Source organism: Filicampus tigris, chromosome 12 (assembly GCF_054856515.1).
Source record: "Filicampus tigris isolate MCC_2025a chromosome 12, RoL_Ftig_1.0, whole genome shotgun sequence".
Taxonomy (NCBI): domain Eukaryota; kingdom Metazoa; phylum Chordata; class Actinopteri; order Syngnathiformes; family Syngnathidae; genus Filicampus; species Filicampus tigris.
This window is the reverse complement of record NC_141228.1, coordinates 19,439,465-19,454,667: the sequence shown is the minus strand read 5'-3', so window position 1 is coordinate 19,454,667 and position 15,203 is coordinate 19,439,465. Positions and strand designations below refer to the sequence as shown.

General features: G+C 41.5%; 1 protein-coding gene across 7 annotated transcripts in view; it reads left to right on the top strand.

Moving 5' to 3' along the window:
* LOC147139023 (uncharacterized) overlaps window positions 1-15,203 on the top strand; it is a 164,716-nt gene that overhangs the window by 70,700 nt on the left and 78,813 nt on the right. The window lies entirely within an intron of this gene.

Below are 15,203 nucleotides of genomic sequence, written 5' to 3'. Positions count from 1 at the left end.
ACATTACGATTTCTTTCCTTCGAAAAATTGCTGCCAAATAAGGGAGTCCCTGGACCCCAAAAGTTTGAGGATCCCTGAACTAAACGATTTGATGACCAGCACAATAAATCTGTTGTGTGTTTCTTGGCATGCTGGGGGGGAGGATTACAAGTTGTCACACAAAGGAATGCAAATCGCAAGCCAAACTCTCCGAGAGGCCTGTCGAGTAGCCAGCCGCTTTAAGAGTTATTTGTGCCGATCTGTACCTCCTCCTGCACTATTTTAGGTTTCTCTATTAGTCCTAATAACCGTGAAGGGCTTGAGAGTAGCCACTGTATTCATCTCCAATCAATGGCTTTGCCGGCGCGCACCCTATAGACGTCCACATTTGCATTCCATCAAGTGACATGACCGGCAGGACAATGGGTGAGAAGTCGCTCTCAGGCTGACCGGGTGGAAATCCTGAATCTTAAATCAGACTTCAGCGGACCCCGCCCGCTATTTGCAGGCGGTAGCGACCGGGTCCGACCGCAAATAGCGAAAAACCGTGAATAATTGACAGACGTAATTATACTGTATAAACGCGCAATTCAATACATATATCGATATATGGGGTGCAATACGAGTCAAGGGTGATTAACTCAAATTTGCATCATTAGCCAGCCAAAATTAAATAACTCACATCAAGTCAAAGTATGCTTTTTCTGACAAAACGTTAAAAAAAAAAAAAAAAAAATTGGGAGAGTTAAGAACCATTTAGTGGCTTTTCAGTTCAGTTCGATGAAAACATCATTGCAAACGTTAACCACAACAATAAGCACAAGAATAATACCCATCAGTCAAAACTGAACATTCTTATTGGAAGACATTTTTAATGCAGCTTTTATCATTTGACCAAATGAAGTGTCTGGTGAGTTTTTAGACAGAGAACTTGAGCAGGCTGTCATTTCAGCCTGTGGTCTGTATTCCACTGGAGCCAGCCCTTATTCTTACCTCCTCCTAGTGACCGCGGCTGGAACTGCAAGGAAGCTCACTCCCCAAATTACAGCCGTCGTGCGTCAACTCCACCGGCAGCGGCAGCGGGTCAACCCCCTGTCTGAATGAATAGAAGCGGAATTGTCGGCCTCGGGACCGCCAGCCAACTTTCTGTTCACGCAGCAGCGGCCCGGGGCCCGGGTGGACAAAACCGCAGGACACGGATCGGCACTGCGATAGCGGAATTATTCCACTCAACTCTCAGCAGTAGTCGATCTGCCCCACTGGCACTTGAGCTGAGAGGAAGTGCAGACTGGCTGTGTAAGCTCAGGTTGCTGCTGCACAGTGTCAGGCAATCAGACACAAACCACCCCCCCAAATAAAGTGAAAGTCAATTTCAGAGATTAAATGGATACTCGGGTCAAAGCAGTTTCACGAAGATGGGGGATCGTTTTTTTCCAAATGGGGGAAAAAAAATGACAGAGCAAGGCCCACACAAAGACAATTTTAAAGTGTTTTTTTTTTTTTAAATGCTGTGGTGGAAAGTAAGGAACCATGTACTAATATTTAGTTACCGTACTTAAGGCAACCGTAGTTTGAGTGCTTATTTTTCTTTTCACATTTACTCCCTACATTTAAAACCAGATATCTGTACCTTCTACTCCTTACTTTGTCAAAATAGGCTCGTTACTTTTTGCCATCGCCAATGATGGCGACGGAAAAGGCAACAGTAGTGGAACAAATCAAATAAAAAACAGGGCCTGCGCCGATGTTGACTGTGAGGTTAACAAATGTGACGCAACATATACGGGGAGGTGGAATACTACAAATTTTCTTGACTAATTGACACTCTCTTAAAAGTGTTTATAATTGCCCATATTAATACTATAATCCATAAAACATACAACAAGTTCTGATCCCAAAACGGTTGTTTACTGACCTGCAACGGATCCCCGCAATAACAACACGAACTGGCGGTTGTAGATGGCTCCACTGATCACTTCTGCCACTACTGTTTGATTTGTGATTGGATGAGTGAGATGGGAACACCTGATTATGTGTGTAGGTAGAACTGGCATCTTGGCTTCTACTTAAGTACACACACACGCGTGAGTACTTTTGTCACTATTGATCAAATCCAAATAGCACCCATTTGTACGGAGATGCCCGTTGGGACCATATTCTTTTTTGCGGCAGCCGCCCACCTCATTCCTTCCTTCAGTCTGGTTTGAAGCTTGATTCGTAACCGTGATTGCAAGAGTCAGTTTCTCCGGTCAGCCTGTTTTAACTGGCAATCAGTCCGGAAAGAGTACGCGCACACACACACACGCGTGAATATGTGGCGTCAATGCATACGTTTTTTCCAAAGGCTCTCACTCATCTGCGCTAATACCGGCCTTACATTTCGCGCAGAATTGATTGCTTAGCGCATCCGTCTCTGCCGTAGCCCCCGCTACTTCACACTGCACGGCAGAGATAGTTTAATTAAAGAACAACATTATCTTAGGGCCGCTAGCACTTTGGAATGCTGCGTGTGTGTGTGTGGAGTCTTTTTCTTTATGCCCCTTTGGCTCATTCTCTCTCAATAGCTTTTTTTTTTTTTTTCTTTTTTACTAGTGTGTTTGCAAAACACCTTGTCTCATAAGGGAGTCGGGGTGTTGTTTTACGGCCCACAGCTTTCAAAGATGAACCGTAGCATTGCCCCCTGTAACTTTTAAAGCGACCCTCTTGTGTGCAAAGGGTTGCACAATGCCGAAGACCATTATTTTCAAATGCACACTTTGAGTGTGTGTGTTTTCTTGTGGACCATAAAAGTGGGTACTAAAACACAAGGCCATGGGTACGGACACACTTTCACAAACAAACTAGCACACATGCCGTCTTGTGTGTCGCATTTTACTAATTGAAGGCATTTTTTGGAGTGGTTTAAATGCATAGCGGTAGTTGGGTTGGATATTGAATAGATCAGATCAGAGGTCCTCAATCACTGGTCCGCGTCCCCCGTACTACTGTATCGGTGGGGCACTTGGTACCAGCCCCCGTCGAGTTTGCTTATTTATTACAAATATGAACTTGACCAACTAATGTCAATCGTTATTATTATTATTATTATTATTATTATTTTATTATTATTATTATTGAATATGGCCCTCCAGGTTCAATAGGCAGCTGGGTAATGGGCCAAATCTCTTTAATCCACTACTCTCATGAATTTAGTGGGTTTTTGTACAAAAAAAATCAGTTATAGGCTGTTTAGATAATACACATTTATATAGAATATTTATACTGTATGTGAAATTGGCCTTTTTTAGCTTTGTAAATTACAAATACATTAACTTGTGGTAATAATGAAAAAAAAAAATACTGTATATGCATTACCCTTAACCCTTACCCTTAGTTTTCATGGCGCCTTTTTTTTTTGTGTTGTTTAAAATGTTTTATACATTTGAGCATCCAAAAGTCCCGTTAAACATTGTCAAACAACATTGCATATTTTTAATATAGAAACTAATCATTTACGTTATAAATGACTTTTACTTTGCCGGGATGCAAAATAGTGCTTATTTCCCTCCGAAATGACATGATGTTCATTTAGGCAGTGTAATACAGCTGTTTCTTTCCTGGTCTGTCGTTGGCCTTTGAGGAGATCCGACGGGGGACACGGGGCCTTTGAAATGTTCCCCCCCAAATCAAGACAATTGTAACCCCTGCTCCACAAAAGCATGAATATCAATTTCTAAGGAAAAGGGTGAGTGCCCTCCCCGTGCCCCTCCCCTCGCCCTCCTCGCCCCGCGACGTACTGTACTCGTTACCCTGGTAACCTCACGGGGGCAGAATGCAGATCAGGGATTCTGGCCTCTTGTACCCCCCCCCCCCCCCCCTCCTTACAATTCATGCTGATGATGACGATCACATTTGTTCACGTAAAGGGCAGTCACTGTATGCTTCTCATTCTTTTGCGGTGCTTTGCCGGATTCTTTTTTTTTTTTTTTTTTTTTTGGGCCAACTTTTTATTCTTTTAAAAAGAAAAAGAAAACATGCAAAACTTGGTTAAGGATTAGGTCAGGTCAGTGTTATACTCAATTGTTCATTTCATGAAAAAAGGAAATACAAGATAAAAAGTACATTTCCTTACACTGCCATTGGCATATTTGTCTTTTCACAGTCCAGCCATTCAATCCCAGGAGCTTATTTATGATTTTTTTAATTTTATTTCAAACGTTAGGGTAAAAGAGGGTCTGAAAATGTCTGGCAGTGAATGAGTTGATGGGCATATAAAAGGATGGGAAAGGATGCCGTTAATACAGATTAATTTTAACATCTGCCATACATGTCCTTTACTTCCTGCCCATATCTACTAAAACAGCATTTACCCTTTCATGAGAAAGTAAGATCATATCGGCATTTAATCGGCAATACTACGGCCGATTATTATTTTGAAAAGCCTTAATATCGGCCGATATGATCATCCGGCTGATTAATCGGCCGATTAATCAAGCATCAGTATGCTTACGTTACATATGTTGTTGGTTCAAAAACAGTTGCACCTATCAAGTGTGACTTTTTAGTTTTCCCCCCCCTTTAGAATGATGTACAGTACATTGCCTTATCCTATTGAACAGTGTTGTGTATTCGTTCAGAGATGCGTCCCTCCAAAGCTCACCCTGCAGACGTGGCGGCGTTTTGCGAGAGGTCAGTGTTATCTAAACAGACCCATTGGGCTATTTGCTATAGCACCCTCCATCAGGCGGCAGGCTCCGAGGAACCAGCCCATCACTTCAATCAGCCACAGCCGCACAGGCTGAATTCGTAATGCCCAAATCAGACGGGGTTAAGGAGGACAAGCGAGGGCCCAGCCCGGCGAGTTGAGCTGCCGTTTGGGTGGCCGCCGCATAAGTGTGAGTGAGTGAGTGTGTTTGTTTGTTGGTGGCCGAGTGTGACACAAAAGCGCAGCCGTTCATGTGCTCATGTTGGGCATTTATGGGCCCAGAGGTTCTCCTACCGCGGCCCAGCTGTATTGCGGGTTTTTTTTTTTTTTTTTTGTGGAGTCTCCGCACACACGCACATTTTCTACACATTTTATTGGCATTTTTTTTCTTGTGTTCAAAAGTTGCGTTCAAAGCATGTGTAAGGGTTGGAAAAAAAAAAAAATTGTAATGACGCATTTTCGCTGATTGCATGTGGGTCTGGAACGTTTCCCCTGCGATAAACAGAAGTTAACTGTCATCTTATCGCTGTTCAGAGGGTAAGTACATGTGACAGTCGATCCATACAAACTCCTGATCCGTATCTTGATGGGCTGCTGGATAATCACTCAAAAGGCAGATAGGCGCAATATGAGTGTTTTGTCGGCTGTGCGTGTGTGTGGTGGTGGTGGTGGTGTGTGTGTGTGTGTGCGGCAGCCACAATTTGCCATTTTTGAGGCTTAACGCGATCCGGCCGGAGCCGCCCATCATCACTCCCACCGCGCTCAGCCTCTGCTGCCCTTTGACCACATTAACCGCCGCCGTCCGACTCATCCCTGGGTCGTCTCTTATCACCCGAATCAAACATTAAAAGAGGGAGGCAACCAGAGTTTGGTCGTAAAAGTCTGAGAAATATGCACACAGAAGGGGTGATAAAAGTAGAGTTAAATGTGATAAAAGTGCAGGGAATGAGGGAAGATAGGCTACCACCCTAAACAAGTGTCGACCTCGTTGAGTTATATTTGTTAATAGACTGGATATGCCTTAGTGAAACAATTTTTCTACCCTTTCCTTTTTTTTTTTTTTAAACTTACCTGCTACATGGACTATAGTTGCAAATGTGCTACAAAGCCATACTTTTGTACAGAACACTTTTGACTTTCTTGTGAAGACGTGGAAATGTCAGCCTAGCATCCAAGACAAAAGACTGTCAAAACTATAATCCCAAACGCTTTCGCTTCTAGCCTCGTGAGCTTGGCATCTTACTCGAAGGGGGGGGTGGAGCTCAGTCGTAGGCAAACATGCCGTTTTTACGAGGACCATCCCGCAATTAGCCGTTACCTTGACTGTCGCGGTTTTAAGAGCAGCTTGGCCTTGGAGGTTACCTGGATACACCTGAGGCAGAGCGATAACGGCAGCGGGGAGTGTTCAGCGCCGCAGGATGGGAACGATCCGCCAGGTGCCGTCTGCCCGCTGGCACCCGCACACACGCCAACGCTGTCTGTCGCTCCGTCCGTGGGAGTGGCTCAAAAGCGAGCCGCACGCTAGGATAGACGGAACTGGACAATGGCAAACAGATTTGAGTCGGTGACTAAGCCTTATCACCTACTTATGATCACAAACCGGCTGGAGAAAAAATACCAGCCCTTATCGCGAAACGCCGTTTTGAAAATGTTTTATTGAGCCACAAGCAATGTGCTGGATGCTCAGGGCGTTGTGAGCAGGCACATTGTCCTGCCACGAATGACTCCTCTTCTCGCGCACTGAACGAAGGAAATAGTGCAGAATCTCTTGCGAGATGTGCTGGTTGATAGTCTGGTCTACATTCAAAGAGGCAACTCCTAGTTTGTTGACAACTAGTTTGTTTTATAAATATATTCAGATTTTTATTTTTCATACATGTTAATGTGTAGGCTGTATTTCTGATTGTGATTTTCACCCCAAACGTTTAATTGTATACAGTTTGTCAAAAAAATTATTCAATCAAATTTTATTTATATAGCACTTTTCACACATAGGATGCATATTAGTTGACAACCCCTATTTTTTTTTAAAATATAATTGTCTAAATTTAAACTATTAATAAACCACCAACTAGCACAGATTATATAATTTCAAACGCTAAATAAATGGTTTACACTTGATTAGAATTTAGAGAAAAAAAATGCACCAGAAGTGTTCCTGTACTTAATTTGAAGACTTTCCATAACTTCTAGAACAACCCAGGCTAAATGTAGCCCTTCCCCGACACTTGGCCCTCATTTGAGATGTCACTCAATCATACACTATTGACATCAAATTTCAATAGTACTTTCCAGTCGGCCTCTTAGGGTGTTTCAGAAGGATTAAAAAAAAAAAAAAAGAAGTGTGCAACAGTCAGCTTTTCAGTAAATAGTTGGAGTTAGGTTCCATAGGGGGGAAAAAAGAGAATATAAATATTGTTTTGCGGATTTGAAATGCTATGCAGGACAAACATAGCACCTCAGTGATATTAAAATTTGTGAGTGAGTTGATTTTTGCGAAAAAGAAAATGCACAAAATGAGCTCTTGCACTTAATGTTATTTTTACTGTTCAGCAGTTTTGTGTCATCCTTGAATGGGGAAAAAAATCACTTTCTGAATGCATTGAGAAATGTATAGTGAAAAATAAATGAAGACCATGTTTTTTGTACGTATAAACATCTTTTGGCCATATTTAAAAAGGTGTTTTTGTAAATGGTCGCCCATCCCTGGTGCAGGTGAACTCGTGGCAGGGGTTGTGTTGGAACCGCTTGGTGGCGGTGGGCTGGATCTGCCTTTGTACCTGCAGATGTCAATTTTGTGATTGATCATGTGACATTAGCTGGCATTTCGATTGACCCTAAACATCTGCGCGTACCATCAGCAACAAATGCAAAACAATGACAGCACCAAGCGCGCTGTTGTTAAATTTTGGCCACGTTGCACAATGTGTAGCTGGCTCCAGACCTCGCCATCCTTCCGGCATCGTGAAGCCAATTTTACTCTTTGCACGTCTCCTCCGCTTCAGCTCAGCCAGGAGGTTTGCTCATAGTGATGGCTAGGAAAATATTTGATGTCCCGCCCACACTCCTCCCCAGCTCGGCCATTTAACATTCTCAGCCCGTGCTCTGACCTTAAAGAGTGCACGCGCATGCATACATTGGTCATGAGTGGCGTGTGTGTGTGTGTGTGTGTGTGTGTGTGTGTGTGCGTGTGTGTGTGTACCGCCTTGTGTGTTTGTTCATATCGCTTTTAGCCTCAGTTAGTTGGACACACACTGTCCTATTAGTAGGACTTATCAGGGCCCATTTGACCTCCACCTTCTCCCTGACCTTTAGCGCCCCATCTCTTGGGAGGACTGGTCAGCAAGGTGAAAGTGTGTGTGTGGGGGTGTGTGTGCGTGTGTGTGTGAGACTGGGCTGGGTGGGGGGTGTTCTGCCGTCTGGCCGAGTGCAAACACTGCGATGGTCAAACACATTGGCCCCCTCCTCCCTCGCTTTGCTCTCCCTCTTGACATTAAGTGCATTGTGTTACTTCAGCTAATTGCATTCAGCTACGTGTTCGGTAGACGCAAAATGTATCATTTTAGGGTAAATGTGGGCAGTTTAATGCTTTTCTGCTGCCGGTCGATGGCTTTGGAAACTTGGTCTGTTTCCCACTTGAGTTTCTCCTTACATGGTGATAAATCTAAGTGAGCCGAAATGCGTTGCAACAAGCCATGCGACACCGTTCTCTTCTGACGGTCTTAAAAAATCGAATATGGACACTGAATTAGAAATGAGAAACTTAAGGACCGCAGTATATGGGTGCTTTCACACTAGTTTGACGTTGTTTGGTCAGGTGTCAACCAAGGTTATTATAGCTGGCAAGAAATAACGAAATAACTAAAATTGAAAAAATGTTTTCGTTAACGGAATAAAATTAAAACGAGAGCGCTTTCGCGAGTGACCTTGATTTTCATACTTTTCAAACATGAGCTTTCGGGCTTTATTTTAAATGTTTATTTCAGTATTACTGTTCAGCCGTACAGAAGAAGGAAGGTCGAACAGTTGTTTGGGAATTGCTGTTTAATTCATTAGACAATACTTATTTTGACTTTTTTAAATTTTTTTATTGATTTTTTTTAAAAATCTTGGCACCCAACAAATGGTCCATATGTTTAAAAAAAAAATACCGTCTAGGTTTCTGAAATCACCTGGAGACCCATAAATGCAATTGGTCACTGTTTCCCGACAATGAATTTACAATTTAGATCCAAATGCAAGTAAGTGTACATTATGTGAATCTTTTAGGCCTAAGGTAGAGGAGCCTTGCACAGCGACTTCTACTCTTTCAAAGTCATTCTCCCACTCAAATCAGCTATTGAAAGGGAACAATGGGGTTCCGAATCAAAGGAACTTTGCCCCCCGCCCCCCCGACATGTTGCTGCATCAACAAATGGCCCACTGCTTTGTATTAGGTGAACAGCATAAAATGTGGTTATTAAAAGCAGAAATAATCACAGAGGGTAAGTCATATTTTTTTATTTTATCTTATTTTTTTTAAATACATTTTTGTCCAGTCGCGTCCGGGAGGGCTTTCATGTGTCAGTAATTACCATATTTCATTAGCGTGTGGAGTGTCACCGCCGTGGCATCAAAGCGCGCTGTTCGTCGCCTATGCACGCCAACCGCTGCCAGGGAAGTACACAACTATCTGTCCCCCCCCCCCCTCCCCCCCCCAGAATAAATTCGCCTGTTCCTGTGTTTGAGTGCACTCTCTCCCTCAAGCTGCTGTCGATATCAAAGAGAACCCATTCCACATGTGAAGTGCCCCCTTGTGCGGAATAATAAAGTAGTATATCATGGCAAAAAACTGCGAAACACAACACTCTCAGCACCCGCCTTTAATGCACACGCTAGCGTTGGTGCGCATGTGTGGCAACACGCGTACTCAAACATGTTATTCTTGTCGCCTTTGGAGCTTCTTTGTGCTTCTTGGCAAAAGCGTGATTACTTTTGTTTGCTGTGTGTCACAGCACAAAAGGAAACAAAGCAACGTGTAAATCAGATGGGGCTGAACAATTAATCCGATTCAAATCAACATTGCAATGTAGCAAAATATACATATGTACACTGTATACAGAGAGAGAGAGAGAGAATCTGTGTGTGTGTATATACGTATACATATATATATAGATAGATATACCGTATATATGGCTAGATATACTGTGTATTGATATTATATAGCATGTTTCATACACAAGGCAACTCAATGTGCACAGGCAATGTGTACTCGAGGATAATACATTCCATTTCTGGTATGTATTATTATTAATCTAAGATAACAGTTAACTGAATGAATGAGCGAAAGTGTATTGCTCTTATTTTCATTCATATTTTGGTTATATATTGCAAGACTGTGGTCAATTTTGCTGTGCCTCTTTGTTTATTGTTCTGGATGATGTTAAAAGACAGAAGGAAGTATTTAAACTGTTAAATTATTGATGAGAAATAGGGGTGGGATTAAATGAGTTTTTCTTCTTGGCACTCCTTTTTGAGTGTTAATGATTTGATTTGAATATCGAACCTGCATGTTTTCTGCTTTCAGTGTTGCTCAAGTCTTGTTTTTTTTTTTTTTTGTATGCAAGTCATTTGTGTTATCGGTAATTCTGCTCGAAACAAATGAAAAATGGAATACTCAAGCAAAGACACAGCACCTAAAAGCATTTACCAACACAACAGCTAACGACATTCCGAAGCTGATCAGAGGAAACAAAAGTATCTTACCAAAATTACTAAAAGAACGTACATTGACCACCAAACGCAGTAAGTTACCAACTCTAATTGAAGTAGATAGTGTCTTTCATATAATTCATGGGTCATTTGCCTTGGAATAAAACATTGATGTATAATAAACCTAATATTGTTTATTTTAATTCCGTTGTTGCTTGTGTTTGTTAAAAAAAAACCAAAAAAACATGGCAAGAGGACCTTGACAAAATGAATCACGTAATAAATCGCAATATTGAGGGTGCGAAAAAATTGTTCAGCACTCATACCTACTGACGATTTCACAGTTACTTAAAAGCAGATTATATAGATTCATTATTATTATTATATAAAATTCATTCAAACGTGTATGTTAGGAAGTCCCAAAATGCTATGAAGTGTTCTATTCAGTGTCCAGCTGGCACTTTTTCACTCCTGTTTGCTGTAATAGTCTCTTGTTAACGGAAGTACTGCACCTTTTAGGTTCTCTAATTTGGTCCATCGGCTGAAAAAGTTAAGCCGACGCAGTTCTGTGCAAGTGCATTTCAATGCCTTTTGACATGTGCACCTGAACCACAGTTAAGACTCCCCAAGGCCAGCGGGCTCAACACAATTGCTCCGAGCCGCACGTCTTCAAGGGAGTCGTGACAAAGGAGTCGAATAATGTCTCATCCAGCACAAACACACATGAGCTTTGAGTTGGAAGCGCTCTCCAAACAGTGTGTCTTTGCGCTCGCTATCAGCAGGATTACCTAAAGAGAGAGAGCAGCTCGATCTGCTTCGGCTCCCGACGCACTTTTGCTGTCCCAAAAAGCTTTTTACGGCCACCGTTGGCTTGGCCCGACTCGAAACGGAGAACCAAAAGCTCTTTCGCGGAAACGCGGAGTTAATACTCAGAATGCGCCGCCTTTCCTTAGCTCATAATTACATTACGCATTAAAAAAAAAAAGGAAGACGTTGTAAACAACAACAGGAGGACGAGAACATTGTGCGGTTGCGAACGACGGAGGTCGTCTCTTGTTTGGCTCCCTTGTGTTGTTTCGGAGATCAGTGCCGCCGGGCACGTTTGAAAGGCCCTTAATGGCGTCGTTTGGATCGATGGAGGTTCACCTTGACTTGGGTGACTTTTTTTGGGGAGGGATCGATCAACCTTGCCAATCGAGAAAGCGCGGCCGCGCTCACGCTCCCTTTCACTATTGTGCAGCTGGCCTTTTTTTCCGCCTGAAAAAAAGAATAGCATTGTGTTTAGGTAATTATAACGTATCTACAATAATCCCCTGCTGAGTGGCGCTTTACTGTCCTCTAATTCACCTAGTTGTGTTTTTTCTCACGCAACGTTTTGAAAAACTCGCCGTGCACTAAAGCAATCGCAAAGCAGTAATTAGCGTCTAGGTAGCATGTTGATGTGAGGAATCTCGGCGGAGTTATCTTCTCAGTAACTGACTGATTTCATATTTTAACAGGATGTTACAACTCTAATAAAAACGGTAAGATATTGTAAATTCACTGAAATTCGTGCGTGTACTCCACAACCCACAACAAGCAGCAGTTCGGCAGATATGTGACCAAGTCTGAGGGGAAAAAAAAGTCTTTCAGATGTTTATTCCCATTCAAAGTGGAAGTTTACTGACAAACCAACCAGAAAACAAAAGAAAAAGAATTACATAATATGTATTTAAAACAATAACTACATTGCTTAGCTTAATGCTAACAAACAGTGCTAAACGCCATTGATGCCAACAGTTAGCATCAATAGTTGCGGTTTTAAACGCAATGGATATTTGAGCACAGTGTACACTGAAAAAAAAAAAAGGTCCTTTGGATTTGTTTAATTCCAACATGTGCAACGGTTGCACGTGATTAAAATGTGGTAAGCCAATGTGATTTTCCCGTTTCCCTCAAGAATAAACAAATATGTGTAGGTTTAACACATTTGAATCATGTGCAAGCCAAAAGCAGTGTAGAAACACATGTAGATAGACTGGTAATATAACAATACTCGTGAGCATATATTCTTTATCCTCTGTGAAGACCTACTAAAATTACATTATCCTGAGTCACTTCAAGTAGTAGTACTATTGTTTTTTTGTTTTTTTTTTGTCTACATGACATTCATATTGTGTCTGCCCCAGTGAACAAGGCGAACACACCAGAAGTGCACATTTTGGACTTGAGTTCCCCTTATAGGTTTATTATATTGCACGCATCTACCCTGATGCTGACCGAGACCTTGACTAGTGGTACGAATAAATCCTTCACTCGGGGCAAAGATTGAATCGGATGAGCAGAGGTGCTTTTCAACAACTTCCTCGTCCTCTTCTCCTTGAAATCAATGGAGCTACAGCTCCTTCCAAATAAGCCTTCACCTTGGACCCTGCATGCCCCCCCCCCCCCCGAAAACCCCCACCTTCCCAAATGCAACAGAGGAGGAGGTGTGAGGAGAAACCAGGGGCCTGCCACATTATATGCTTTAACATGACCGGCAAATCCAGCACGGTTAAACAAACTTAACCTTCATTTGTGAAACGCTGCAAATCAAAGGGCGACAAACGACTTGTGCAAGTAATTACCAGTAGGGAGGGCGGATGAAGAAGACGGGACTTGGGGGAGGTGCTCGAACAGGTTGAATGGAAGGAAATGAGAATCATTTAAGGTGAGGGGCATTTTTAATGAGTTTGCCCAAATTGATTTTTCCACTGTAATCTTTTATTTATATGCGGCAGGCGGCGCGTCCCCAGCAGAGTGAGGGTCAAAGCTCGAGAGCAGCCTGTCAAGGCCTCCAGCCGCTCAAACAACAGCTCCAAAGCTCAGGGAAAATGGTATTGTAGCGAAGGCAAATATTGTCCTGTCTCGGCTTAAGGGGCGGAAAGGCTATTTGTTCGAAAAAAAAAAAAAAAGAAAAGAAAAATCAGCCTTGCTCTTCCTCCATCGCTGGAGGTGCAGATTAATTCAATTATTTTTTTCCCCTTTCTGCTAACTCTCACCATCAAATTAACATGAAGGGCTAGTTCCCGTCATATGCAAACTGCAGCATTTGAGGCTGTTGAATTCCTGGAGGTCACTATAATATTGAGATACATTCTTCAGTTTGTTTATATTATCTTATTATTTCATAAGATACTAAACTATCAGGATTGTCTTGATAAAAGCAAAAGCCAGTTTCACCATGTTACGTTTCTAAAAGCAGTCAGGAGAGCCCTTGCCTTTCAATTTTGAGTGCTTCGCAAATTTATTACACCGCCACCACCTTTTTGTCTCAAAGAGCTTCCAGTAGTGCTTTCCAGAAGGATCTTTGTGTTTCATCATCTTTTGACGTTTAACCATTTTGAACATGAGGAATTTAAAAGTGAACTTTTTTTTTTTATGCATTTACATTTCAGAAGTCAAAAATGAACTAAAACATTTTTAGAAATAACCCATTTCAGATCTTAAGAAATAATGTAATATCACTGGTCACTATTTTGCGTTGATTTCAAATCTGCCCTCATCTTTTGTGTAGCACATCAGGTTTTCATAATAATAATAATTAATATTGTTCTTATAATAATTAATAATAATATATTTAGTAATATATACAAATTAAGGATTAGGTTTTCAGCAAGATGTTGTGAAATGTCATGGCTACGACACGTTAAAATCCATATTGCACACGCTTTTATAGGTCAAATTTTTTTTTTAATCGCAAATATCTCATAAACGTGATGTGGTATGAAAAAAAATCTTTAAAAAATCTTTAGGGGCACATAAAGCCTCTGATTAAAATTTGCTGTTGACCATGCAGTGCATTTTCTTTTGGCCTAACGCATTGCATTTGACCATTTGAATGTATGCATAACTATATTTTTTTACATTAAAATATCACCTATAAAATTTATTAACATCTATATATTTATTTCTAACTAATTGACATCAAAACAATGCAAGCTGCCATTTCTGCAGAATCTGCATGAGAATGCTGCATGAGACGGTCTTGTTGCTAGGCAGATTTCTAATTGACCCATCATCAAACACTTTCATTAATTCGATTGTCGTTTGTCAACAGTAAGGTTAAACATTATCCCTTGTTTTAAGCTTAGTCAACGCACAGTAGGACACAAACTCAACTAACATTTATGTATTTTTAACAGCAGCCACAATTTTATGAGCTGCATCAAATAAAAAGACGATAATGCCCCGTTTTCTTTGAGGCCATGAATTGTGGTTGCAGTTGGATAATATCGTTATATTATTGTTTCTAATATTTCGCTGTTATTTTGTTACGCAAGAGGGGTGAAATATTTGACTGAATGCAACCACAATAATAAATACGCTGCTCAGCAGCTCCGAACAAAACGGAGCTTTATTGTAGGACTGAATGATTGATGCAACTTTCAGAGATTGTTCGCCTGGTTTGCAAACATATAAATACAAGTCAGTCACACCTGCATCTCACCTTCAACAGAATATTGGCAAGCATTAACAATACATCCAAAATCTGCAAATCGTGTATTAACATCCCCCTGGGGCTCAATAATGAACAAAAAAATAATAATATAAATGTATTAAAAATGGTGCATCACCAACAGTTTGCAGGGCTAATTCTAAGGAATTTGAGTAAAAATATTACCTTACTGGACAGAACCACAAACGGGCGTCCTCGGTTTACAACGGAGCAAACGCAGAAAGTTGCGATTACGGTACAGTTCATATTTATGGAAATCAATTGTACGCCAGAATTGTAAAAAAAATAAAACGGCGGTGCCTTCTTGACAAAGTATTCTTGAGCACCTGCGCCAACTAGATAAATGCTCGCCGTTCGTAACCTCGAAACAAC